The 25,769-nt window shown below is 43.1% G+C and overlaps 1 protein-coding gene and 1 pseudogene across 1 annotated transcript in view; both read right to left on the reverse strand.

The window, feature by feature from the left end:
* Window positions 1-25,769, reverse strand: part of EZH2 (enhancer of zeste 2 polycomb repressive complex 2 subunit) — a 270,483-nt gene that overhangs the window by 121,017 nt on the left and 123,697 nt on the right. The gene's annotated exons all lie outside the window — the stretch shown is intronic.
* On the reverse strand, window positions 13,317-13,412 carry LOC131400724 (U6 spliceosomal RNA; annotated as a pseudogene).

Raw genomic sequence — 25,769 nt, forward strand, 5'->3', positions numbered from 1 at the left:
TACCCACAATGCATTTGAAAAATGAAATGCAAAAGAGGTTATGATTGACATAATTCTTACAAACTCTACTTTAAAAAGAGTGATTTAGTTTTGTGACATTGTAGTTTATCTGGAAGTTGTAAGCATCTTATTTTTCACAGTTGTGAGGTAGGCCAATAAAAAGTCTCCTTACTTAGAAAAGACGCTGGATAGGAACTATAAATAATCAGAGACTGGCTGTTGTTTATAGCCGGTCCGAGGGTTGTGGGTTATTGTTTCATTTGCTTGAACATTGTCTCCCCCCACAACCGAGCTTGACTGGCTGTGTTTTGCGTTAACGACGGTAATTGGTAGTGTTCATATAAATTAATCAAAACGCATACGAAAGTGATTTTAGTGTATGATTCGAAGAGAAGATTTTCAAAATAGCATACTTGGTTACAACTTTTTTATAGTAAAGTTAACTTTCAAGCAGCATTTATGCATTCATCTTCAAAATACATGGAAAAAAAAGAATTTTTAAATTAGCTTTAAACTTATTAAAGAGTGTATGCGGCTTTTAGAAATCTTATAATGAAGACTGTCAATTCGTGGTTAAACAGCAATGCATTTCTCATTATAAATGAGAAGGAAGGAGGGAAAAACGGATTGAAGAAGCTTTCTTTCCAAGATAGACATAGCCAAGATCTCATGTATCTTATGTATGTATTATAAATACATGTCTACATGTGTGTTTATAGATGGATAGAAAAAATACATCAAATTATTAAGAGTGTTTACATAACTCTAGGGAGTGGGATTTCAGACAAGGGCATTTAAAGAAACTTTCAAAATAGAAAAAACATACAGAAAGTTTGTTGCTATAAATTTAATAATTTTGTAGGTGTCTGTGAATGAGTAGATAATGTACATTTTTTGCATTAGCTTATTTGTTTCACATATAAAGTACATAGGTTCACAGATCCCAATCGATATCCAATTTAGAACCAGGTAGGAAAGAAGGTGTAAGCCAATTTCTGCTGTGTGGCAAGGCTTCCTGACTCCACGTTCATCTATCCTTCCTGTCTGCAGTCGTCAGCCAGCAGCTGTTGTCTCTTTGGGTCAACTGCTGTAATCAGTTAGAGTTTATACCAAGATTCAATCAACAGGTTCCAACACACTGGCTTTCTTCACTAACAAACTTGACCACTTTGTTGAGAAATATGCACCCACTATTGTAAATGTGCTAAAAGAAAGAAAGAAAGAAAAAAACCCTTGAAAACATTGGAGGGAAGGCTCTATGTTTACTAAATCTTGATAGACAAAAAGGGCATGCTTCATTTGTCAGTAAAGACTGTTCTTGAGTGGAGAGCTCCTAGATATAGCTCACCTCCACAGGCTGGTTGGAGCTCTTTGAAAACGGGTGCTTTGTGTCAATCAGCCTTGTTGAACTTAATACTTAAGTTAAATACTGAATTAAAAAGCATTAAGATACAAAGTCCCCAAATTCTAGGCGAGTGGTATTCTAGAAACATTGGAATACCAGAATCTTGTTCAGTGTTTTAAACATGATACGCACTTCAATATCTGTTTCAGATGACTAAAAAAAAATCTATCAGAAATGAGGTCCATTGTGAAGGAAATGGGCTAGAACCAAGCTTTTGCTTATGTAATTTCAACCCATGATCCAGGCCCAAGATGACAATGATTAAGATCATGTTCTTAGTGTCAGATAATTTTTCCACAAAAATATCTATATCATAGAAAAAATGATCCTTACAAAATAATGAAAATTTTAAAAACAATTGGATATATACACATAATACACACAAAGAGAGAGAGAGCTTATTGAAATGAGTGTTATCATTCAAGCTTGTCACTCCAGGGAATTATGCAATGATCCTGCCTCCTGGTGTTCATGTCCTTCTGTAATCATCTTTCCTTAAGTGAGGCCTGAACTTATTGACTTATTTCTAAGGAAAATAAGGCAAAAGTAATGGGGTGTCGCCTCCAAGATTAGGTTGAAAAAGGACTGTAGATTCTACTGGGATCCTCCCATTCCTCCCCTCTTTGCTCTGAGGGAAGCCGGCTGCTATGGAGAGAACAAACCATGGAGAGGCAGAGAACCGTGTAGGCAGCCAACCTCCAGTCAGGCCTGAGCCCTGGGAGTCAGCCTGGAAGCAGATCTCTCCCCAGCGGAGCCTTGAGACGCCCATAGCCCTGGACAACACCTTCATTTCACCTGGTGAGAGACCCTGAGCCCGAGCACCCGGCTAACCCTGCCAGGATCCCCGACCCATGGATATTGTGAGAAAATCAATGTTTGTTGTCTTAAGTTCCTACATTTGGGGTTAATTTGGTATGCAGCAATAGATAACTAATAGATGCTCTTTATCAAAAAGTACTGCCATTGCTTAAGCATATTCGGAACCCTTCTGTTCTGAAAGTCTCCTTCAGAGTCAAAGTGTGAGCCAGGCAAGAAAATGGACTATGTCACTTTAATCACACCTCGTTCGTGCCGAGAACATACTTCCCAGCTTGTTCTCATCATATTCACCATCCGTGACTTTGACGGACTTTGAGCTGTTTTAAACAGCAAATCTGCCTTCCAAAGCGGAAGATTCACTGCTACAAGGAATACTAAAAAAAAATATGCCACGGCTTCTGAAGACAGTTGCACTTGGTTTCAGATCTGTTTTGAGCAATGGCTGCATGATTGGAATAATTCTTCCAAGGTGATTCGTTTAAAAGGGATACTTTGGATATTTACTGCACAGGTCACTCAATGAATGACTTGTGCTGTGTTTATTTATTTAGTATCTAACAAACATATGACACGTCCTACTGATGATTACTCTGTGTGGTAGGTGCTATTATCCCTGTTTTATAGGTGGGGAAACTGAGGCAGAGAGGGCTTGCTCGGGGCACACAGAGAGTAAGTGGCAGAGCAGGAATCTAATCCATTCTCCTTCCAGTCTTCGCTCTTTACTACAAAGCTATGTTGCTCCTGTTTGTTGGCTTGGTTTTCTAGTTGTATCTCATACAATAACAGATGCACGAGAGTAACAAAGCATAGTTTCTTATTCATTATAATAAAATTTCATCTCTACTCAGATAATATTTCAATTTGATGGGTTTAGAAAATATGCAAAATTTCAAACTGATGTTCCTTCATACATTCTCCTATAAGAGAAGGGAAAAGAAGTCAGAGCATCTGTCTTTGGTCAAATTTAGGAAGGTACAAGCTCAAAAGAGCAAATTAAGATTTCGGTGTTTATGTAAAATCTGATGACTTTTTTTTTAATTAGTAACTTATCAGACTTTGAGCAGAACTTTCCACTCATTCCGCTAACCCAGGTCTGATGTGTGCGACTGCAAGGCTAGCGAAGCTCATGCCAGATTTGGAGTCTGGCTCCTGGGAAGAGGGCTTTATGGCAGCCACCCTGTCAGAGACCTGAGAAGAACTACTGAGTTACTTCAGAGGGTTCCTTTACTGATAAACCTCTCCTTTCATTTCCTTCTTTTGTCTGTGAGGGTTGCCAGCTGAGTATATCCCCTCTGGTTTAACCAAGAGAAAGGTCCTTGCTGATTCGGTGTCCTGGGACCATTCTCTCCCTTCACTCTGCTCCTTCCTCCTGGGAACCACCAAAGACCCTTATTTATACCTTATTGTATGTTGCCACTTAGCATATCCTTTGTTGTTTTATCATAATTCTAAGTGTATTTTATGTCCCCAGGTAGATTAAAACCTCTTTAGTGGTGGTTATACAATTATATTAGTTTCATTAGCCTCACAACGCCTTGTCCATAGGCGTTGCTTATTTTTAAAAATACATATTGCTTCTTTAAAGAAATGAATGAACGGTTTCCATTTCCAAGGACCCATGTTATCAGCTATAGACAGGATCTAGGCTGGCTTCAGAAGTCATGCGAGCACCAGATGGTTAGTGCCCTTCTAAGAAGAGACAGGAGAGATGATCTCTCTTTCCACCATGTGAGGACACAGTGAGAAAGGGCACCTGCAAACCAGGAAGAGAGGTCTCACCACGAAGCAAATCTGCCTGCACCCTGATCTTGGACTTCCAGCCTCCAGAACTGCGAGAAATAAATGTTTGTTGTCTCAGCCACCAGTCCATGGTGATTTGTTATTGCAGCCTGAGCTAAGACACACCTCATCTGATTCCATTTCTGCCACTTACACGCACAAGTTAATCTTTCGAGGCTCACAGATGGTAACATAGGGGTAAGCTACTTGACATCAGTCTTGGTGATGATTTTTTGGATTTGACGCCAAAAGCAAAGGTAACAAAAGCAAAAATAAACAAGTGGGACTACATCACACTAAAAAGCTCCTGCACAGCAAAGGAAACCACCAACAAAATGAAAGAGCAACTTGTGGAATGGGAGAAAATATTTGTAAATCATACATCTGATAAGAGGATAATATCCAAAACATAAAGAACTCTTGCAACTCAATAGCAAAAAAACAAACAATCCAATTTAAAAATGGGCAGAGAACCTGAATAGATATTTTCCAAAGAAGACATACAGATGGCCAACAGGCACAGGAAAAGGTGCTCAGCATTAGCACCACAGTGAGATATCACCTCGCACCTGTCAGAATGGCTATCATCAAAAAGACAAGAGATGACAAATGTTGGTGAGGATGTGGAGAAAAGAGAGTCCTTGTACACTGTTGGTGGGAATGTAAATTGGTGCAGCCACTACGGAAAACAGTATGGAGGTTCCTCAAAAAATTAAAAATAGATCTACCATATGATCCCTCAATTCCACCTCTGAGTATTTATCCGAAGGAAATGAAAATACTAACTCAAAAAGATATATGCACCCTCATGTTCACTGCAGCATTATTTACAATAGCCAAGACACAGAAGCAACCTAAGTATCCATCGATGGATAAATGGATAAAGAAAATGTGGTATATATGTACAATGGAATATTATTCGGCCTTAAAAAAGACGGAAATCTTGCCATTTGTAACAACATGGATGGACCCTGAAGGCATCATGCTAAGTGAAATAAATCAGATAGAGAAAGACAAATACTGTATGATCTCACTTATATGTGGGGAGAAAAAAAAATGAACTCACAGATACAGACAGAGGACAGAGGACAGGTTGGTGGTTGCCAGAGGCAGGGGGGCCGGCAGGGGGGTACAAAATGAGTGAGGGGGGGGTCAAGGTACAAACTTCCAGTTATAAAATAAATAAGTCCTGGGGCCAGCCTGGTGGCATAGTGGTTAAGTTCACATGCTCAGCTTCGGCGGCCGGGGTTTCGCGGGTTCAGATCCAGGGCGCAGACACACGCACCACTCATCAAGCCAAGGTGGCCTTCCACATACAAAATAGAGGAAGATGGGCAGAGATGTTAGCCCAGGGCCAATCTTCCTCAGGAAAAAGAGGAGGATTGGCAATGGATGTTAGCTCAGGGCCAATCTTCCTCACCAAAAAATAAATAAATAAGTCCTGGAGAGGTAACGTACAGCACGGGGACTATAGTTAATAACACTGTATTGTAAATTTGAAAGTTGCTAAGAGAGCAGATCTTAAAAGTTCTCATAAGGAAAAAAAAATTATGTGTGGTGGTGGATGTTAGCTAGACTTATAGCAGTGATCATTTCACAATATATACAAATAGCAAATCATGTGGTACACCTGAAACCAATATAATGTGATATGTCAATTGTATCTCAATTTTTAAAAATAGTATAACCACAGCACCACCTCACAGACTGATGAGGAGGGAAAAGGCCTGCACTCAGCACAGTCTCCATCAGCCAGGGCTCAAGTTCACGCTGTTTACTATCAGGATGATTATTATCTGCTCTTTGATTCACAGATATCATATTTTCTATATTGCATAGGTGAACATTGTTTTGCTATAAACTAAATGCTTTTAAGCAATGTTATTTGGCTCTGCTTTGACGATTCTAGGGACAGAGAGGGAACTTGTACCTAATCTGAGCCCCCAGGCACAGGTGGGCTGGCCTGATGCCTCTGCCTGACTCCAGCGACACCCTCCTGATTTCTCAAGTTCCTTCTCAGGTCAGTTCCTCCACCCCTGTCCAATCTTGGTGTCTCCTCCACCAACTCTGTTTCTCCCTCCCAGCTCTGGGCCTGGGACTAGGTCCTAAGCTCCCGGTTCCACCATGCGGCCTGAGGCCTCAGCTTAGTGAACACCCTCAGTGAGCAACAGCTGCCCCCAGAGCACCAGAGGATTGCAGTAGAGGATTGGCCTTGGAACGCAGTTTCCACGTAGACGCAAAATTAAAAAAAAGGCAATAAAACCTCCAGCGGTGACTTAATAATACAGTACTCACTGACCGCCTTGGAACAAGGCAATTTCCGTGCTGGCTTTGAAGCGCATAGGAGAAGGATGAGTAAGTATGGTGGCCTGGCGAGTCAGGACCGAGCATAGCATAGTGGTGGTCACACGCTCCCCGCAGGCCCCTCACTCGCTCACACTGCCGCTCACTTGGGCCTGTGAGGCGCCCTCGTTCCCATTTACAGAGGAGGAAGGTGGGACCCCGGGAGACGCTTGCGCACAGTAGGAAGTGGCCGAGTGGGGACAAACCAGATGCCGAGGCCGGGCCAGGCCCTTCCCACCCCACGGCGGGTGCCTGAAGTGGGAACCTACCAAAAGGGACGTGTCTCCAACAGGTTTGGGGCAGAAAGGAGACAAGTACAGAGGGGAAAGAAGTAAGATTTAAAAATGGAAAGGAAGCTCTGCCGGGTCAACCTGCCCAAACCAGAACACATGCAGCGCTGTTTGCTGCCTCACCTGACCCCAGGGGAGTCCGCAGGACTGCCCTCACCCCACCCCGGGCCGGGATGAGCCGAGGGCCCAGCACAAAGGCTGCTGTTCCCTGAGGCCTGTGGCTCTGCTCGCCCGCCGCCCCCTCTGTCCGGGCCGGCGCCTGCCCTCACAGCGGCGTAGGAAGTTCCAGGTGGAACCTATGGAAAGAGAGCCCGCTAAACGCTGAGACCGCTGATCTCCCCGGGGAGGGGTGGTGTCTGCACCGCAGGCGCACCCTGCAAGGCCCTTCCCCAGGGCTGCAGAGCCTGCACTGCCTGTCCCACAGCCCGCCTCACCCACCGGCGGGCTCTCTGGAGGATTCCCCAGCCTGATGTTCCCGTGCCCACATCCTTCAGGATCCTTGCCTGTGAATAACAAGTGCTCGTCTTCAAAAACCAAGCGTCCCCAAGAGGGGGGCTGATTAACTTGGAAGGACCACTGGGAAAATGTTTCAGTCTGATTTTTTCCTTTTTTAGGGTGGAAAGTAATGGTAAGAAGCCCAAAGTTTAGCTTTGCAAAGGCGCATGACACTGGTTGCTTAAACTCCGGTTTCACGTTGATTCTGAGTTGGGAATCCCATTTCAATCAGATAGAGGTGTTTGTGTGGGGTTATTTACACCGTGTGGGGATTTGTTTACTCTACTTCTGTTGTTCTAACTGGCCGAGCTGGCTACAATGAAGGAAGGAGATTTCTTATTGTTACTCAGACAGCACAATAATATTATCTAGTATTGGGATATACATATAATACAAAAGAAAAGCAGACACTCTCCCAGTATATCAAACTTTAGATTTTCAGTTTCCTTTGCTCTTCTTCCCGTATAATTCTCCCGTATTTGGAGCACGGTATGATTTTGTTTTGTTTTCCTATTGAACTTTACCGGTAAGATGTACCTTTGTACCACCCTGTCTTAACAATTCTCAGGTTTAAATTTGCATAACTTTCTGTCTCTCGAATAGAAGTATAAAATATGCTTAATACGTTTCCTATTGTTGGATGTGCTCTGGGGGAATAAGGGTTTTTATGACTGGGGGAGGGGTAATTTGGGCAGCTGGGCACTGCCTCCCAAGGGTGGTTCTGGATGGGACAAAGGGACAGAGAATAGGGTAGAGAAACGGATGGAAGAAGTGACATACTTGTCCTATTTTGTGTTCCTCAGGTTTAGATCAGATTTTCTTAACCTAGGTTCATGGTCAGGCTGGGGGGTCCATGAACACCCTGACGTTGGACACAGAATGTTTGTACGTCTGCAGATGTGTGCAATTTTGTGGACATAGATGCATAACTTTCATCAGAGTCCCAAATAATGTAATGATTTTTAAGAGATTTTAAGAACTATTGATTTTGAGAGAAAAACTTCAAAGGGCCAAGCCTTTAAGGTCACTAAGCCTCTGCCACCCCCAAAGATGCCCCTGAAGGAGAGCGTCTGGGGGTCACACACTGGTGTTGCCATGGGGCTGGACACAATGGCTGTCACAAGCAACTTGCAAGAAGATTCTTCCGTAGTTATGACACGTCTAAGGAACTGCCAAGTGCCGTTACAGGGCCATCAATTATAGTGGAGTTCAGAGGAGAAAGGAGTCCTTCCGGTTGAGGGGAAAAGAGAAACAGGGGAGGCAGGCTTGCCGGAACAGACGAATCTCAAAGACGCTTTCAGGGAGAAGTGGGAGGGGTAGTTTGACGTGGCAAGGCTGGAATGTAGGCTGCGTGAATGGTGGAGTGTGGAATCAGGAGGGAGAGGGGGGCCGGGGCCGGGGGGTTCTAAGATGGATCACTTAGAAACAAACCCCCATGTATCGTCACCTCCTGAGTGACTCATGTGGCCGAACACAAGATATCTCTTCTCCCATTTCCCTAGTTTCAGTCAAAGCTCTGAGGGCCTCCGATGGCCTGCCCATGTCCCCAGCCCCCATGCAGCTTTGCCACCTCTCCAGCTGCTGGGCAGGTGGCCCCTCCTCCCTCCTCCCCAAGGCTGGCCCCGCCCTGAGGTCTTCCTCTCTTGCTGACACAGAACTTAGTGATTACTCACCTGGAAGAGCCTGGTAAGCAAAATACAGGATCCGAGTGATGAAACTTGAACAGTCTGGCCCTAAATACAGTCGAGCACCCCAGTCTGTGAATTCAATTAAACTCCTCACGGCGCGCTTCCTCAATCATCTCAACATCTTCCAAGCACATACCACGTGGGGCCCAGCACCTGGCCGTGCCTCAAGAAATGTTTGTATGATGGCTAAAATGATGAAGCACTGAAATCCCATTAGAGGTTTGTTTTTGAATTTCTAATTTTTCGCTCGTTGCTAAAACCATACAAGAGCCAAGTAAAAGTTTGTAAAGAACTTTTTTTTTTTGTGAGGAAGATCAGCCCTGAGCTAACATCCATGCTAATCCTCCTCTTTTTGCTGAGGAAGACCGGCTCTGAGCTAACATCTATTGCCAATCCTCCTCCTTTTTTTCCCCAAAGCCCTGGTAGATAGTTGTATGTCATAGTTGCACATCCGTCTAGTTGCTGTATGTGGGACGCCGCCTCAGCATGGCCGGACAAGCGGTGGGCTGGTGCGCGTCCGGGATCCAAACCGGTGCTGCCAGTATCAGAGTGCGCACACTTAACCGCTAAGCCATAGGACCAGCCCCTATAAAGAACTTTATTGAGGTAGAATTTGTGCGCCATAAAATTTAATGATTTTTAGTAAATTCATAGAGTTGCACAGCCATCACCACAATCCAGTTTTAGGACATTTGTATCACCCCCAAAATGCCTCATACAAGTAATTTTTTTTTTTTTTTTTGAGGAAGAGTAGCCCTAAGCTGACATCTGTGCCTATCTTCCTCTATGTTGTATGTGGAACACCACCACAGTGTGGCTTGATGAGCAGTGTGTAGGTCTGCACTCGGGATCCGAAGCTGCAAACCCCGGGCCACAGAAGCAGAGCGTGTGAACTTAACCACTAGGCCACTTGGCTGGCCCCTACAAGTAAATTTTTAAAAGAAAGAAAACTACCTGGCATTCTATCACCATAGCACAACCATTGCCATTTCTTTTTCATATTCCTTTGCAATCTTTGCCCAAAGGCAACATGTTGTTGTTGTTCACGTAGTTACATTCTCCTGGTGCGTTCTAGAAGAGGCATCTGTTATAGCCCATGCACAGAGATTTTTAAAGGGAGAAATCTTATCGGAGAACTTCCTAGACAGAGCTGGCTGAAGATCCTCTTGTCTGCTGATTCCCCTTAATAGTCATTTCCTTTCCTGCCCTGCCAGTAGGCGGCGATTGTTACAATCAGGGTGGATGGGAGAGGGAACAGCATGGAGCTATGAGCAGTTCTTGGGTCTGGCTGGAGAGTGGAGGTCATGGGCAGGGTGGGCACAGCCTGCAGAGATGAGCCAGTGGAAGACAGGACCCAGAGAAATTACAGCACTTAAACCTCATCTGAAGGCAGCAAGAGGCCATGGAAGGGTTTCCAGCAGATTGTGAAGAAAAGCACAGGTTAGCAGATAAAAGTATTTAGCCCTGTGACCAAATGGCCTGACTTCCTAAGGAGCTGCTATTTTTCCTGGTAGGCCAAAGCCCACTGTAAAGCAGGCTAATTATGACATCTATCCTTCTGCCTCCTCTTCAGACCTCCTTCCTCGGGCTGACCTCTAGTTCTCAGCGGCGCTCATCTCCAGCCCCAGCAGTGTCTCCTGGATACAGTTTTAGGACGTTGATCTCAGCATCTGTTAAACTCCTACTGAAGTGATATATAGTCCCAGTCTCAGCCATTTGAAACTCACCTCATGGGCTTTGTGAAATCCAAGTCTCACTTGAATGGTTATTTACACAATATTTTTCTTAAACAAATTAGTTTGTTTTACTTAGATACTTCTTTTTGATTTTTTATCTTTTTGAGGTATAATTTGTTTACAGTAAGTTGCACCCACTTTAACTGTGTAGTTAGACTAGTTTTGAAAAATGTGTTCATACATGAAACCACAATCAAGATGTAGAACGTTTCCATCACCACAAAAAGGTTCCTTCATGGCCCTTTGCACAGTCCCCAACCTCAACCCCCATCCTAGGCAACCACAGATCTGCTTCTGTTATCATAGATTAGTTTTCCCTTTTCTAGAATCGCATATGAATGAAATCATACTCTATGTACATTGTTGTGTCTGGCTTCTTTTGTTCATTTCTTGTTCTTGAGACTCATTCACATTGTTACATCTATCACTGTACTGTTTGTTCTTTTTATTCCCAAGTAATTTTCCAAAAATGTATTTATTTTTCCAGCAAACTTTCTATCTCTACCAAAATTAGAAAATCAATATCAATTACCATAAGTAAATAAATATGGATACTGTGAAAACAAAATAATGTTATTAACTTCTAGCAAGATACTGTTGCAGCAAAAGCTACTTTCTCTTTTCTTAAAAAGGTCAGCTTAGCAAATGGGAGGTATTAATGATATAGTATCATCAGACTAAGATTTTCACTGCTTGATGTAATCAGAAAAACTGAAATAAAGTCAGAAAGAAATAACTTTCTCATAATAGGAATCAGTGTTATTTAAGTCCATGTACAGTGCTACCTAAAATTTCTCATACCCTACCCGTGATCTGGTGATATGTATCCCGTGCTTTGGTTACACTCTTTCTACTGGTTAGGAATGTGTCGAGCTGCATGTAACAGGAAGCCCCTGTAACAGGCGCTTGAACCCATGCAGACTTATTGTCCTCATGTCACAAGAAGTGTGGAGCTAGGCAGTGTCCAGGGCTGGAGCAATGTCCCACTGTGTCATCAATACTCCAAGATCTTTTCTCTTTATCTTTACACCAAGTGAGGACTTCTGTTGTCAAGGTCTCAGGACGGCTTTTCCAGCTCTAGGCACCAATCCCTATTCCAGGCAGGAGGAAGGGCTGCAAGTGTGTCTTCTTTCTCTTCTTTTTGCCCCTTTTTTATTATTTCACTCTAGAGTTAGTGGGGCTAGAGAAGAAATTCAGACAAATGCATGTGTTCATGTTATCATGTTAAACAGAAATTGATTACTTACATTTTGATAAGAGTTGTCTGAGACCAGAATGGCTTTCCTTCCAAATGAATGGAAGAACCTCTCAAATGTGGGAGATGTGAAGTAATTTTGGACTGGTCAGGCTTCTGGGAAATCCCAGCTAGTCTACTTTGACGAGTGGTCCTAATCACCACCTGAGAGATTACAAAGATGAGGGTAGAGACTCTATCGTCTCTCTATTCTTCATTTTCCAAAAGGCTGAGCCCTTCACTTCTCTAAGCCTCAGATCCCAGGAAACTATCATGATTCTTCTCCTAATTACTTAAAAAAACTTCCTGTTACTGGCCAAGCTCGATGCATACAAAGTCTACAAACGTTATGCCTTAGAAAGTGGTATTTCCTAAGTATTCAAGTTAGTCATAATCTTGAACACACATTTTCTTCTGTCCTTGAAACCTTCAATTCACTTTAACGTTTAGTGTTTTAAAATATGAATGACTTAAAACAGGAAAATTAAGATTTACAGGCAAAGATAATTATTTATTGATCATTTTCTAATCCTTCTCATTGCTTTTCTTCTGGTTAATGTGGGATTTCTTACCTGGAATTTGGTGAGGGTGCTTATATCTTATCATTGAGTGGGATTTCACCTCCAACGACAAAACCATTGGTAAAAGAATATTTTCAGCATTTTAAGGCAACTTCTACATAGCAGCAGCAGTCTTTCTTAAAGGTAAAGGATATGGTCATATTAAGCTTGGCATAACTATTTGACTTATTATAACTATTAGGGGTTATTAGGAAAAGAGGAAAAAGTCTGGAAAATAACAAGTGTGAACCCTGAGTGTATTCTTGGTTGAGAAGTTCTCCAGCCAAAGCTTTACGTAGAAAGTGAATCATCTGTGTATTACTGCCATCTGCTGCTGCCTTGAATCAGGAAGGCATTTTGCGAATCACAGAGAAGGTGATACAAAAATCAAAGCTCATTTTGTTGACATTAAATGTTTTATATTTTTATTGCTAAACATTTGGCATAAGTATGTTCATTATTTTTTCCTGTGATCCCTGCACATCTTAAAATATTTGTGAAGGAGGAGAGGCTTCCATCTGGTAATTTGTTTCTATTTCCCATCATGCAACTACATTCATTTTGAATATCAGCTTGTGTTAAGCCATTTAAAATCCAAGGAAAACAATCAGGAAATGTATTGCTTTTTGTAGCATTGTATCATATGGTTCCTATAACATTAAATCCTTTGTGAAAATTATTAAAACAGCTCATCCTAAGTTATTTGGAGTAGCTACTGTAGAGATTTATATAATGAAAGTGAAAGCAGGTTTTTTGGCTGGTCCGATGGTAGTGGGTTATCAGAACTTATTAACATTAGTGTCACTAAAGTTGGTATACAACCCCCCACTGCTAAATTTGACTGGCTTTTTACCATTTGATTTTGTATCTGATTAAATAGATAACTTTGCAAAATATTCACTTGGGGGTATCCAATTAAAAAGATAGCTTTGCAAAATATTCACTTGGGGGGAAGATTTTTTTTTTTTTAAATGGAACACCACGATTTTGCGTGACATCCTTGCGCAGGGGCCGTGCTAATCTCTGTATTGTTACAATTTTAGTATATGTGCTGCCAAAGCAAGCTCAAGGGGGGCTGGGATATTCTTAAATACATGCACTTACAACAACTAGGAACAACATCGTTCTTTTGCTAAGTTTAAGAACAACTGCATAATCTTTTTTTCACCAGAAATGGTCTTTTGCAGGTTTGATCCTTTCATTAGTACTTAGCCTAAATGCCAGACTTTTAGGACTGAAGTCTGGTTTCCTCTGGCTTTTGGGATTGAAGCACACCTGCCTGGTAGCAGCCCTCTGAAATGGGGCCAGTACAGTGTCACTCTCAATGGTTGAGCCTGGAGGCTGCAGCCTGGGAACAAGAGGCTGCCAGGGTACCTGCTTGCTCAGAAGGGAGGGGAGTTTTCAGGGCACCAGGTACAATCTCGCAGTTTGTCTCTTCTGAGTATCAAAGCTCTCCTTGCCGTCTTGGTTATCTATTATTGAGCTGCAAATAATTGTCAATCGTCTGTCTCTGTAAGCATCTCTCAGGAGCTTAGGCCTAACCACTTTGCTTAGAGGAGTTTAGGAATGAGGTGCGGGGCAAAAAGGAGCAAGTCCACAAGTCTTTCCTCCACCCTGTTCTATCATATTTGCTTTAGTTTAAAACAGTAATGATAATACAAATAATAATAAAGCCAGCATAATCTTTCTTTCTTAGAGAATGAGACTGGCCGTCCAAGCAAAGCGAAGAAAATAACAAGGTAATATCACTCCCAGAAGCTCCTGATTATGGAGGAAATCATATATACGTATATTCCTTTTCTTTTTCTTTTTCCTGCAGTGGTAGTTGGTAGCTGAGTTACTGAAATAGAAATAGTCTGAGTCCCCAGAAATACCTCTTTAGATGATCTCTAGTCCAAATCTCATCATAATTTCAACTGATAGACATGGTTACAGAAAATGGAGAATTAAAGTAAATATCTGTATAATTGAGGCAGACTTCCCATTGCTCCCCGTACCCCTTTGCCTCTTATATCTGAGTAGTGTTTGCTCAATTGCCTGGACCGTGGCCTCTGCTCCCATCTGTGTGTGTGTGTGTGTGTGTGTGTGTGTGTGTGTGTGTGAGACGAGTGTTCCAGAGCCCAGCCCAGCAAAAGCAGTGTGCATGCCTCAGGGCCCTGCACCCAGGTGTGGTCGTAGCAGCCGTGCTGCTTCTCCTCTGATGGACCCTTGAGGATGAATAACTGTGTTGACCTGGATATCAAATGTCTTGTTCTCCAGGGGCCAGAATGGAAATTAATCCCTTGGACTGCTTCCAGGGCCCACCTCTCTGATTCTCTCACCATATCTCTGAGCTCCCAGCCACTCCCTTTGGCAGAAAACACTGTATATTGCTCCTGACCCCCTACCCCATCCAGGCAGAGTCCCTTGTGCTGCCTTTATCCTGCTGCTAGAGCCTCCCGTTCTCATTATCCACCCACTTTTCTGGCTTCCCAACTAGAGAATAAGTGGTTCCTGAATTCTTTCATCCATGCCTTCCTCGTGCCAAGCACCCAAACTCTCACTTCATAGGTACTCAGTGAGGGCTTTTGGAGTGAATGAACAATTGAGTGAATAAGCATTTAATAAAATTCACTGACTGTGATATACAACATTTTCAAGGCCTTGGTCCTGAAGTCAGTTTATTCCTAATGAATAGGTTAAGCCGGAGGGCCCTTCTGGGAGCTGGAGCAGGTGGTAGAAGGTGCTGGTAGATGGCGGGATTAAGGGAATGGGGAGGAAAGAAGGACTGAATGGAAACTAACAGTGCTGAACAGCTCTCTCAGAACACTTTGATTATGCCTCTCCCTGGGCTCAGGGCTGTGGCGGTCAGATGTATGTTGATGAGGCTCTCCTCCTGACCCCACTCTGATCAGAAGCAGCTCAGAAGCCTTCACTTCTTCCCAACATCTGGACGTGGCACACAGGGCCTGAGACTGTTTTCTCTCAGCCCAGAGCCTCAGCCAGGGGTCGTTTCCAGAAATCAAGTGGGTCCCGGTTATCGTCTTTGCAAGCTGCGCCTTTCCACAGAAGGGCTAATTGAACAGCCCTATGTCCCCCTGTTCTCATATTTATTCCCAATAACTCGCTGTACTTTATCTCCAGATTAAAAACCACTCAAAAATAGAAAGTGTTGGTGCGTGTTCCAATTTTCAGCTCTGCTGAGCCATGGAGACTTTCCAATAAGCTTCCCAATTAACCTCTCATGAGCACTGTTTCAGAGTCAGTTCTTTTTCCTCTCCTTCTTTGCTTCCATCTCTACAGAATGGAACTGTTAACTTCCTAATGCACCAAGGAGTTAACAACAGAGGCTGCACTGGGAAAGGGATAAAGAGAGCTGGATTGCCACTGCCTTAGTGGCAATATCTCCTTGCTGTTGGTGAGGGATGCTTCTGAAGAAAGTCTGGGTGGTTTCTGAGCATTGCTGCCTCATGTGGCACACTTATCATTTCTCAGCGAGCCCCAGACCCCAGGGGACAGAGGGTACCCCCAGCAGCTGCAGGTAGGCCCAGTCATGGTCACTACCGTCCCTTGTAAAAAGTACCCTGAGACAGTAGCTTGAAGAATATTTGATTGATTTTCTGTAGCAGCTACCAGCCCCACAGCAGGCCAACCCTGTTTCATCCATTTATCCATCCCAGGATTTCATCCAACCCTGTTTCATCCATTCATCCATTCCAGGATTTCATCCAGTCCTGTCTTATCCATTCATCCATCCCAGGATTTCATCCAATCTTTTCTCATCCATTCATCCATCCCAGGATTTCATCCAGTCCTGTCTCATCCACTCATCCATCCCAGGATTTCATCCAATCCTTTCTCATCCATTCCCTACCCAGATTATTTTGAAGCAAATCCCAGACATTACATTTTCTTCAACTGAAAATATTTCAACATATAATTACAGAGGAAAATAACCCTTTTGAAAACTTTTTAAAAACATAACTGCAATACTATCACCTACCTAAAAATTTAACACTAATTCCTTAATGTCATCAAATATGCAGCCTTTATATTTCTCTGATTGTCTCATAAAATTTTTTTACAGCTTGTATCTTGAATTTGGATCCAAATAAGACACATACACTGTAATTGGTTAGCATGTTTCTTAATTCTCTGTAAAAAAAAATTTTTTTTTTGTGAGGAAGATTGGCCCTGAGCTAACATCTGTGCCAATCCTCCTCTATTTTTTGTATGTGGGATGCTGCCACAGCACGGCCTGATGAGCGGTGTGTAGGTCCACGCCTGGGATCCGAATCCTCGAACCCCAGGCTGCCAAAGCGGAGTGCCTGAACTCAACCACTATGCCACCGGGCCGGCCCTTGTAAAAATTTTTTTTAACTGTGATATAATTCACATATCATAAAATTCACCTTTTTAAAGTCTACAGTTCTGTATATATGCGTGTGTGTGTGTGTATATCCATATAAAGTAACTGTATACTTTTTAAAGCAGACAGTTATTTTCAGCATAGTCACAAGGTTATGCAACCATCACCACTATCAAATTCCAGAACATTTTCTTCACGCCAAAAAGTAACCCCCAAATCCATTAGCAAACACTTCCATTTCTCTCCTGCCACCCTAGTCCCTGGCAACCCCTAATCTACGTTCTGTCTCTTAATTCTCTTTTCATATATAGGCTTTTCCTCTTTCTCTTATGAAATTTACTGGATGAGGAAACTGGGTCATTTGACGTGCAAAGTTTTCGCAGGTTGGATTTCACGATTGACTCCCTGGGTGTGGTTTGTAGGGTTCCTTTTGCTCCATATGTCCTGTAAATGGGTAGTTAAATCTGGAGTCCTGATCAGACTCAAGTTGGCTTTTTTCTCATTATGTTATAAGCGGTATTGTAAACGTCTATAAAGAGACACTTGATGTCAGATTATTTCTTTTCGTGGTGTCGACAGTCTAGATCCATTCATTCATCAGCAGTCACACAATGATGATGTTTTAATTCTAGCATCCCTTCCCATTTATTAGTTGGCGTACCGCTACAAAGAGAACCTTTCCTTCAGCAACTATTAGGTTACTCTGAGGTACAGTGTGTTGAATAAAGCCAGGATAAATGTTTGCGTCTTTTTCTCTATTTACAGTTATGAAAATAATGAGTTGGTTCCCAAGCATTCTCCAAAACTGATCAGTGAGGGCTTTTTTTTTTGATAGTATCATTATAAACCATGCATTACAAAACCCATTGTAAACGTGGGAAAGGTAGAATGGGTCCAGATTCTGGAGGACCTTAAAATCTGGCAAAAGGACGTAAATTGTGGCAGTTGGGGAACATTGTTAATTTCTGACTGAGGTATTATTTGGTGAAAATGGTGTTGAAGGAAGATTGGAAAAGGCAGGAGAATGTCAGGACAGACTGCGGTGAGGGCACCGCAGGGGAGTAATAAGCAAGCGTCACACAGATCAGAAAGGATCTGTTGCTATAGTTTAATGAGAGAGAAGCAGCAGAACAAGATTAGAAATGGAGAGTAAAGAACACACAGAAGAAACATTGTGAAGGACAACTCAGACATTGCAAGTGATTGACAAGGTGTGGGGAAATCAATGAAGACTCCAGAGTTTCATACCAGGGAAAGGGATGAAAACAGGGAAGTTGGGTGAGAGAGACAGTTCAGAAGGACAGAACAAGACGACAAAATTGGTATTGGAAATGTTGTTTGAGGTTAGAATGAGACATTCCTGTGGAAATATCCAGCTCTTGCACACTGGTGATAGCTGAAGCCATGAGTGTAAAGAGATAGGCATGAAGAGATGTGTCAAGGGACAGACAAATTTGACTACTCAAAGGGTTGGAGGAGGGAACAGGAGAGGGTGGAGAGTGAGATAAGGCAGGCCAGACCAGAGTCAGGGAGGATGAGGGAGGAGACCCACTTAAAGTGGCCACATAATCAGAGTTGGGTTAAAGAGAACAAGAATTGAGACAGCCTTTGGATTTGTCAAGATAGAAAGAACTGGTGACCCTGGAGAGAGGAGGGGGATTTGGAGAAAATTAAAGAGGAAATATGGATATTATCTAGCGACAGTGCACATTTCCCTCCCTCTTCCATCTCACTCCAGTACTGTGGGGGCTGGACACCCGAGAAGCGCACTTCACAGACTCCTGTGCCAGTAGGCTTCCAGATATAGTTTGGCTTTCGCCTGAGATGGACTTGAATGGAATCTGGAAGTCATTCAGGGGGTAGAAGCTCTTTTTCCTCCTGTGATGGTGGAAATATGGTGGCATATGCCACCTCGGGCAGGTAGCAGTGGCCCCTCTACCCTCTTGTGCTGCTCCAGCCCTTCCTGTGATGTAAGCAACAAATACCCTCGTTAAATGTCCTTCTGCTTGAAATTCGTAGAGTAGCCTCTGTTTCCCTGACCAAGCCCTTGTGATCCAGAATAAACGTCATAGGTTAGGCAGCAAGTGGAAGGAAAGGAATGAGCCCGTGGTGTTGGGACGACGATAGGCAACCAGTTTTTCAAGGTGGTGAAGACCATGCATGTTTTCTGGTGGGGGAAGGGGGAGGCTGAGGATACACTCGAGGTGGGAGTTAAGTGTGAGGGCCTGCTGGCGTCAGGGACCACCTCGCAGAATGCAATGAAAATGAACTTGAGACTCCTACCTCCCACCAAGTAATAAGAGATTTGGTTTTTATCTAACCATGAAGACAATACATGCACATTATAGAAAAAAAACTTTCTAGTTTTAAGCAGAAAAAAAGTCTTGCACAATCCCACTCAAAGTCTTTGGCATCTTTCTTCCCGGTCTCTTTTCTTTGCACTTTTCTCTTAGTCGGGGGGTGGGGGGTGGAATAAAAAGCACTTGGTGAGACTCCCGTGTTGATGGAGAGGGCCATGTTTTCCTCTTGAGTGCACCACAGTCCAGGGGCTGATCTTCATCCTTGTAGGTTCAGAAACAGTTGTGTCAGTCCACGGAGAGTAAAGCAATAGCTCACTGAGATGGGCATACAGTAGCCAGTCAGACCAGAATGCTGGCACTATCAAATTAATACCAAAATAAAAGAAGGTGAATACATTAGTCTCTGAGCGCTGCCAAACAAAGTAGCACAAACTGGGGGGCTTAAAACAGCAGAAATTTACTGTCTCCAAGTTCTGGAGCTTGGAAGTCCAAAATGAAGACGTCAGCAGGGCCGTGCTCCCTCTGGAACCTGCAGAGGAGAATCCTTCCTTGCCCCTCCCCGGCTTCTAGTGTTTGTCAGCAATCCTTGGCTTTCCTTGGCTTGCAGCTGCATCCCTCCGATGCCTGCCTCTGACATCACATGGCCCTCTCCCCTGTGTGTCTACATCTTCACGTGGCGTTATCCCCACGTGTCTCTTCTCCTCTTCTTATGAGCACACCAGCCATAGCGGATTAAGGGCCCATCCTACTCCAGTATGACCTCATCTGAACTTGGCTAATTACATCTGCAATGGCCCTGTTTGCAAATAAGGTCACACTCACAGGTACCAGGTTAGGACTTCAACGTATCTTTTGGGGGACACATTTCAACCCATAATGGGGAGCCAGTTAGCGAGTCCTAAGCAACGCGAAGTTGCTGAATGACACACACTGGAGTGCAGAATATAGAGAGCCCAGGTCTGGTGGCTGGGTATCCTCTGCTGGTCAGCTCTTGGACACTCATGGCCCTCTCTGGGCTCCTTAGGCTGCTTTACCCATCTTCAGTCTGATCACAGTCTTTCCCCAAACAAGGAACAGGACAGAGGCATAAGGTTCCACTCAGTTCATGTAACTACAGCCCGGCTCTTCTTCCCTAAGTTGACACTACAATTCTTCCATCATATCATTAGACAGTTCCTTAGTTTACTCTAATTGATGGGTTAATTTCTAATTGGGTACCTTTATTCTTATTTCCCTCCTTCCAAGAATTTAGAAGACACCACGTGTTTACCCCTATGTACCACTGACATCCATAATTCAAGAATACAGTTGAAAGGTGGACGATCTAGCATCAATGTCACCAGCACGGTGAACAGCTGGCTTTATGAGGGAAAACTGCTTCCCAGCCAGGACCCCACAGAGAGCGTGCCTTACAGTCTTGGCCTCCTGTTAAAACTCTGAGAAAACCCCTTGCTCTGAGTGCCCTGATTTCCCAACTGCAAGAGGATGGCTTGTGGACACTCATATAGATCACTTCCCAAGGAAGTAGCTAGGCGTTGGTTAACTTCGAGCAGACCTGTTTTTTGTTTTAATAAAAAGATAAATTTTTTAGAACAGTTTTAGATTTAGAGAACTATTTTGAAGATAGTGCAGGGAGTTTCATATACCCCACACCTAGTTTCCCCTACTGTTAACATCTCACATTAGTACAGTACATCTGCCACAATCGACAAGCCAATATTGACACGTTATTATTGACTAAAGCCCACACTTTAGTCAGATTTCCTGTTTCCCCTTAAGGTCCTTTTTTTGATCCAGGATCTCACGTGGGACACCACATCACAGTTAGTAGTTAGGTCTCCTTAGGCTCCTCTTGGCTATAACAGATTCTCAGAGTTTCTGTGTTTTTGATGACCTCGCTGATCAGGTATTTTGTAGAATGTCTCCTAATTGGGATTCCTCTGATGTTTTTCTCATGATTAGACCGGGGTTATGGGTTTTTGAGAGGAAGACCTCCGACGTGAAGTACCATTCTCACCATATTGAATCAAAGTCACACACTGTCACTGTGACATTTCACTGTGACCTAAGCTGCATCACTTGATTGAGGCAGGTTTGTCAGGTTTCTCCACTGGAAAGTTACTTTTTTCTCTCTCTTTCCATACTGTCCTCTTGGGTGGAAAGTTGAGTGGGCCAGTTTTTTAATGCTATTTACATTGTACTCTGCGTTCCTCTGGCGGCCTGACTTCCCTCGGTCCCAGCGACACCCATGTCTGTGCACACACACACCCTTCCTACATTAGCTGCCGCAAACACCTTTTCGGTATTGTTTTTCCCCTTCCTTGTGCATGGCTCGCTCTTGAGTCTTGCCAGTGAGTTTGTACTTTGAACAAATATCCTCATGAAGCAAGAACTCCGCAAGTGGGTGTCACTAGAGCACAGGAGACAGTTCCTGTGACCTCGGATGACGAGGCTGTGAGTTCCGGAGGAAGGTTTGTTTGTTTTGTCTAATGCTATCAGCTGTGACACGTGTAGCAGTTAATCACCACATCAATCATGTGTAGCATAATTATCATCCCAGTTAAAACAGCAGAGCCTGCTAGCAAGTATCATTAAGTTTAAATTGGATCCCTGGGCAATGTTCTAATTAGAATATTTGAATTTTTAAAATGAACTCATAGAAAGATTAGTTTCATGCTGTAATTAGCGATTTCCTCCTGTTGGACAGGAAGATGCACAACGTACTCGAAGTAAAGGCTCATTCTGTCCTTGTAGCACTCAGGTGGACTTATGTGTGTGATTAACTAAAGCAATTACATCTTGCTTCTTATTAGAATATATTTGATTCTAATTATTATATAATATATAACATAATATATTTATACATAATATATTTATAACATATAATATGTTTATATGTTATAAATACCTTTATTTATTTATAGATAAATATAATATATAGAATGTAATATTCTGTTACAGATATATAGTCTATATTCTATTATAAATATTCTATATTATATATAATCTATCATTACATTCTATATTCTATTATATATTCTTATTAGAAGATCTGTATATACATGTGTGTATCAAATTTCCTCTTGGTTGAAATTTCAAAAGTGGTGAATGGCAAGATGCCCTTTCAGAGCGAGGTTAGATCACACTCTGCGAAGTAGCAAAGGTGCAGAGGATGTGAAAGAAATTGGGCTACAAGGGGTCGTGTTTCAATTTAAATAGAAAAGTTAACCCGTAGTATTGGCCTTATGCTTTTTTAGGCTCCTGCTGCGTGGACGTGGGAAGCACCGGTCCCGACACAGGCAGAGCCTGTTACAAACGTGATGCTCTGGGCACTATCAGACGATGACCTCCCCAGTGCCACTGTGTTTGGCTGGGCAGGCTGTGCACTGCACAACTCCCAGGGCACCATTCATGCAGAGTCTATTGTGTGGCTGTACTGAGATGCTCCTGGAGCTGTACTATGTGGCTCTGGATCGCCCATAAATTACGTACGTCACAGGGAGGTTTTCTGAACACTTTCCTCATTTCTTTCTTCCTTTTTTTTGATCCATAATGCTCATAGGATATTAATATTAAATGATTTGCACATCTTGTATTTAATCTATTTGGATCTACCATCAACACGTGGGGAGGGCAGTCTGACCATTTACCGTCATTTGATTCTTTTGCACTATATCTTTGTTTTCAATCACTCAACAAATAAGTATCAGTATTTTTGTCTATGCCTCCCTGTGGGCTATCCTTCTCTTATTTTGAAGAGCAAGCGTGGAGAATCTTTTATCTCCTGTAATCCACTGACCTACAGTGATAAAAATCGTATTAAGACCTGTCTAAATAGAGAACGACCTAAATTCATACTGGAAACTTGTACATGGATGTTTATAGCAGCATGAGTCATAACAGTCAAACCCAAATGTCTATCAACTGCTGAATGCGTAAATAAAATGCGGTACAGTGGAATATTATCCTGCCATAACTGCTACAACATGGCAGAACCTTGAAAACATCATGGTATTCTCTCCACGGTAACTGTGCCATCTCCCTGGTTAGAGATAAATGTAATACCTTCAGCTCATGCACTTGAAAAAGAATAAACCAACAGAAACACAGAACTATATTAAATAAATCAATACAATTAACATTTTAAAGGATACTTTAATCCCATTTCTAGGCCAGTAAAGACAAAGTTACAGAAAAAAGGAGAGATTGAAGAAGGGAAATGAGGAGACAAGAAAGAGCACCAAGATGGGGAGAAAGAATAGGGTCTCCTCCACTCAAAATTGCCTCCCTGCTTCTGCTGGTGTTGAAGAAACGATAGCTTAGTGGTCCTCTGCTCCCCTCACGACCCTCGGCGGTCTAGCCCAAGGCCGCCTTGACCAATCCCCATCTCCAGACCCAGGGCCAGGAGCTACGCCGTTGGTGATTTCTCTACTCTTGCTGCTGGGAGCACAGGACGCTGAGCTGGAATACCAGGGAAATTAACATGGGAAATTGGGATTTATTGAGAGAATTCTCTTCCAGAGTAAATGGCACTGACTTTGTTAACCTTGGAGGTAACATTCTCCAAGACCTTCCCAGTTCTAAAATTCCTTTCATCCAGAATCTTAATAGTGGAAGGAAAGAGCAGACCAACACTCTATTTAAGAAAATTTGCTGTGGGTTAGGTAAAATTTCGAAGCTCCTTAAGACCCAATGGAGAGATGAGGGAAGAGAGGAACGGAGTTGCAGGGGAGCTGCGCACACTGCAGTACGGTCCTGCTCAGGAATGCACGATTACTGCCTGTTCAGAAGTGCAATGTACTGTGACAAAGCTATTAGGCAACTATTCTGAGGCCTTTAGAATGAGTGGACTTTAATAAAGCTCTGCCCTACGCACACTCCCCACAATCGATTCAACTTGTCACCCAGAGTGGCTATCTTGATGTGCCATTTGACCGACCTGAACTCACAGAGAATGCGCCTGGCAGTAAGACTAGAGATTTAGGTTTGCACTTTGTCAGCGTTGACTGTGCTGATTTATTAAACAAAATTTGTAAAAGACTAAAACTGTGGATTTTTCTAAAGTGGAGATTTGGCAGTTATCTATTGAATTCATGTGAACAAACAAATTGGATAATTCTCCTAAATTTTATCCCCTCAAGGCCATGAAATTTGAGTCAAATAATCCAGGAGTCTATATTGGGCTCCTGCTGTGGGTCAAGGATGAATTATTTACACTGATTTCAAAATATATGAATAAACAAAAGGCTGGCATAAGGGTGGGGTGTAGGGAAGAGGAGTTGTTGTTGTTAAGATTGTGATGAAGGTGTAGTGGATGCCGCTGGTTCTTACGGGTTACCCCCCTCTTCTCCCTAACAGAAGCCGTTTCCCAGCTTTAGGGATGATCTTATTTAGCACTCCAATATGGAATTCCAACTCCCTTGCCAGGAATCGTTTCAGGCTCTCAGCCCATCAGTGCATGGCCTTGACCTGGGTCTGGTATTGATTGTGAGCTGGCACATGGTCCCATCCTATTGATGGGAAAGATTTTTGTTCCACAGCAGGAGGAGGCACACTATCTCCGGCTGGATGTGAACAAGTAAGCCTGTCATCCCAGTTGCTGAAGAGGGAAGCCCGCCAGAGGACGAGATGAGCAGGTGAAGCAGGACCAGGAGTTCCAGAGAAACCGAGCCAGGGCCCTGCCTGGACCATACCTGGGGCCCATTGTACTCTAGACGACCTGCCACGTGCACGATACATTTCTTTACTTTTTTGTTGTTTTTTTTTTAAATTGTAGTAAAATATACATAACTGAAAATTTACCATCTTAACCATTTTTAAGTGTACAGTTGAATACTGTTAAGTGTATTCACATTGTTGTGCTACCCATCTCCCGAACTCTTCATGTTGCAAAACTAAAACTCCATACCCATCAAACAACAACTCCCCACTCCCCGCTCCCCCAGACCCTGGCACCCACCATTCTATTTTCTCTATCTCTGAATTCGACCACTCTAGGGACCTCGTATAAGTGGAATCAAATACTCGTATGTATCTGTCCTTTTGTGATTGGCTTATTCTTAGCATGATGTCTTCAAGTTCATGTATGTAATATGTGTCAGAATTTCCTTCCTTTTTAAAGCTGAATGATATTCCATTGTATGTATACCACACTTTGTTTATCCATTCATCCGTTGATGGACACATGGGATTTTCCACCCTTTGGCTGTTGTGAACAATGCTGCTACGAACATGGTGTACAAATATCTGTCCGGGTATCACTTTACTTTTAAATATTGAAAATTAGTTCTACTCTAATGGGCACGATTTGCTCCAGAGCTCAGCACTGGATTGCTGGTTGCTGGATTTGCGTCATAGTTCAACTTCTCCTTCCACCCAGTCCTGTTCTCCTCCTTTCTTTCACAGGTATTGATCCCTAATAAACATCTTGCATCCCAACTTCTTTGGAAATGCCCCAGAGGAACATTCTTCTGCCTCTGTCCACCTCTCCCCACTTGACTCTGACCCTACTTTTGTGGGCATCGGTCACCTGGGGCTTTCTTCAATTCTCCATCCAAAGCTTCCTGGGACCCGGGACCCTCTCCTAGGACTTTCGCAGGGTCTCTGAGAGAGGCAGGTGTTGCACAGGCAGGCCAGCCCATATTTTGGCTGGGCTGACTCGCCTCCTGCAGGCTTTCCGTGTTAGAGCCAAAGCTTGTTACTCTGTCCACTTCCAACAGATGGCGCTAGAGGTCAAGCGGTCATTCCATCTCACCCTGCCGGTCCACCACTG

Source organism: Diceros bicornis, chromosome 3 (genome assembly GCF_020826845.1).
Source record: "Diceros bicornis minor isolate mBicDic1 chromosome 3, mDicBic1.mat.cur, whole genome shotgun sequence".
In the NCBI taxonomy this organism is placed as follows: domain Eukaryota; kingdom Metazoa; phylum Chordata; class Mammalia; order Perissodactyla; family Rhinocerotidae; genus Diceros; species Diceros bicornis.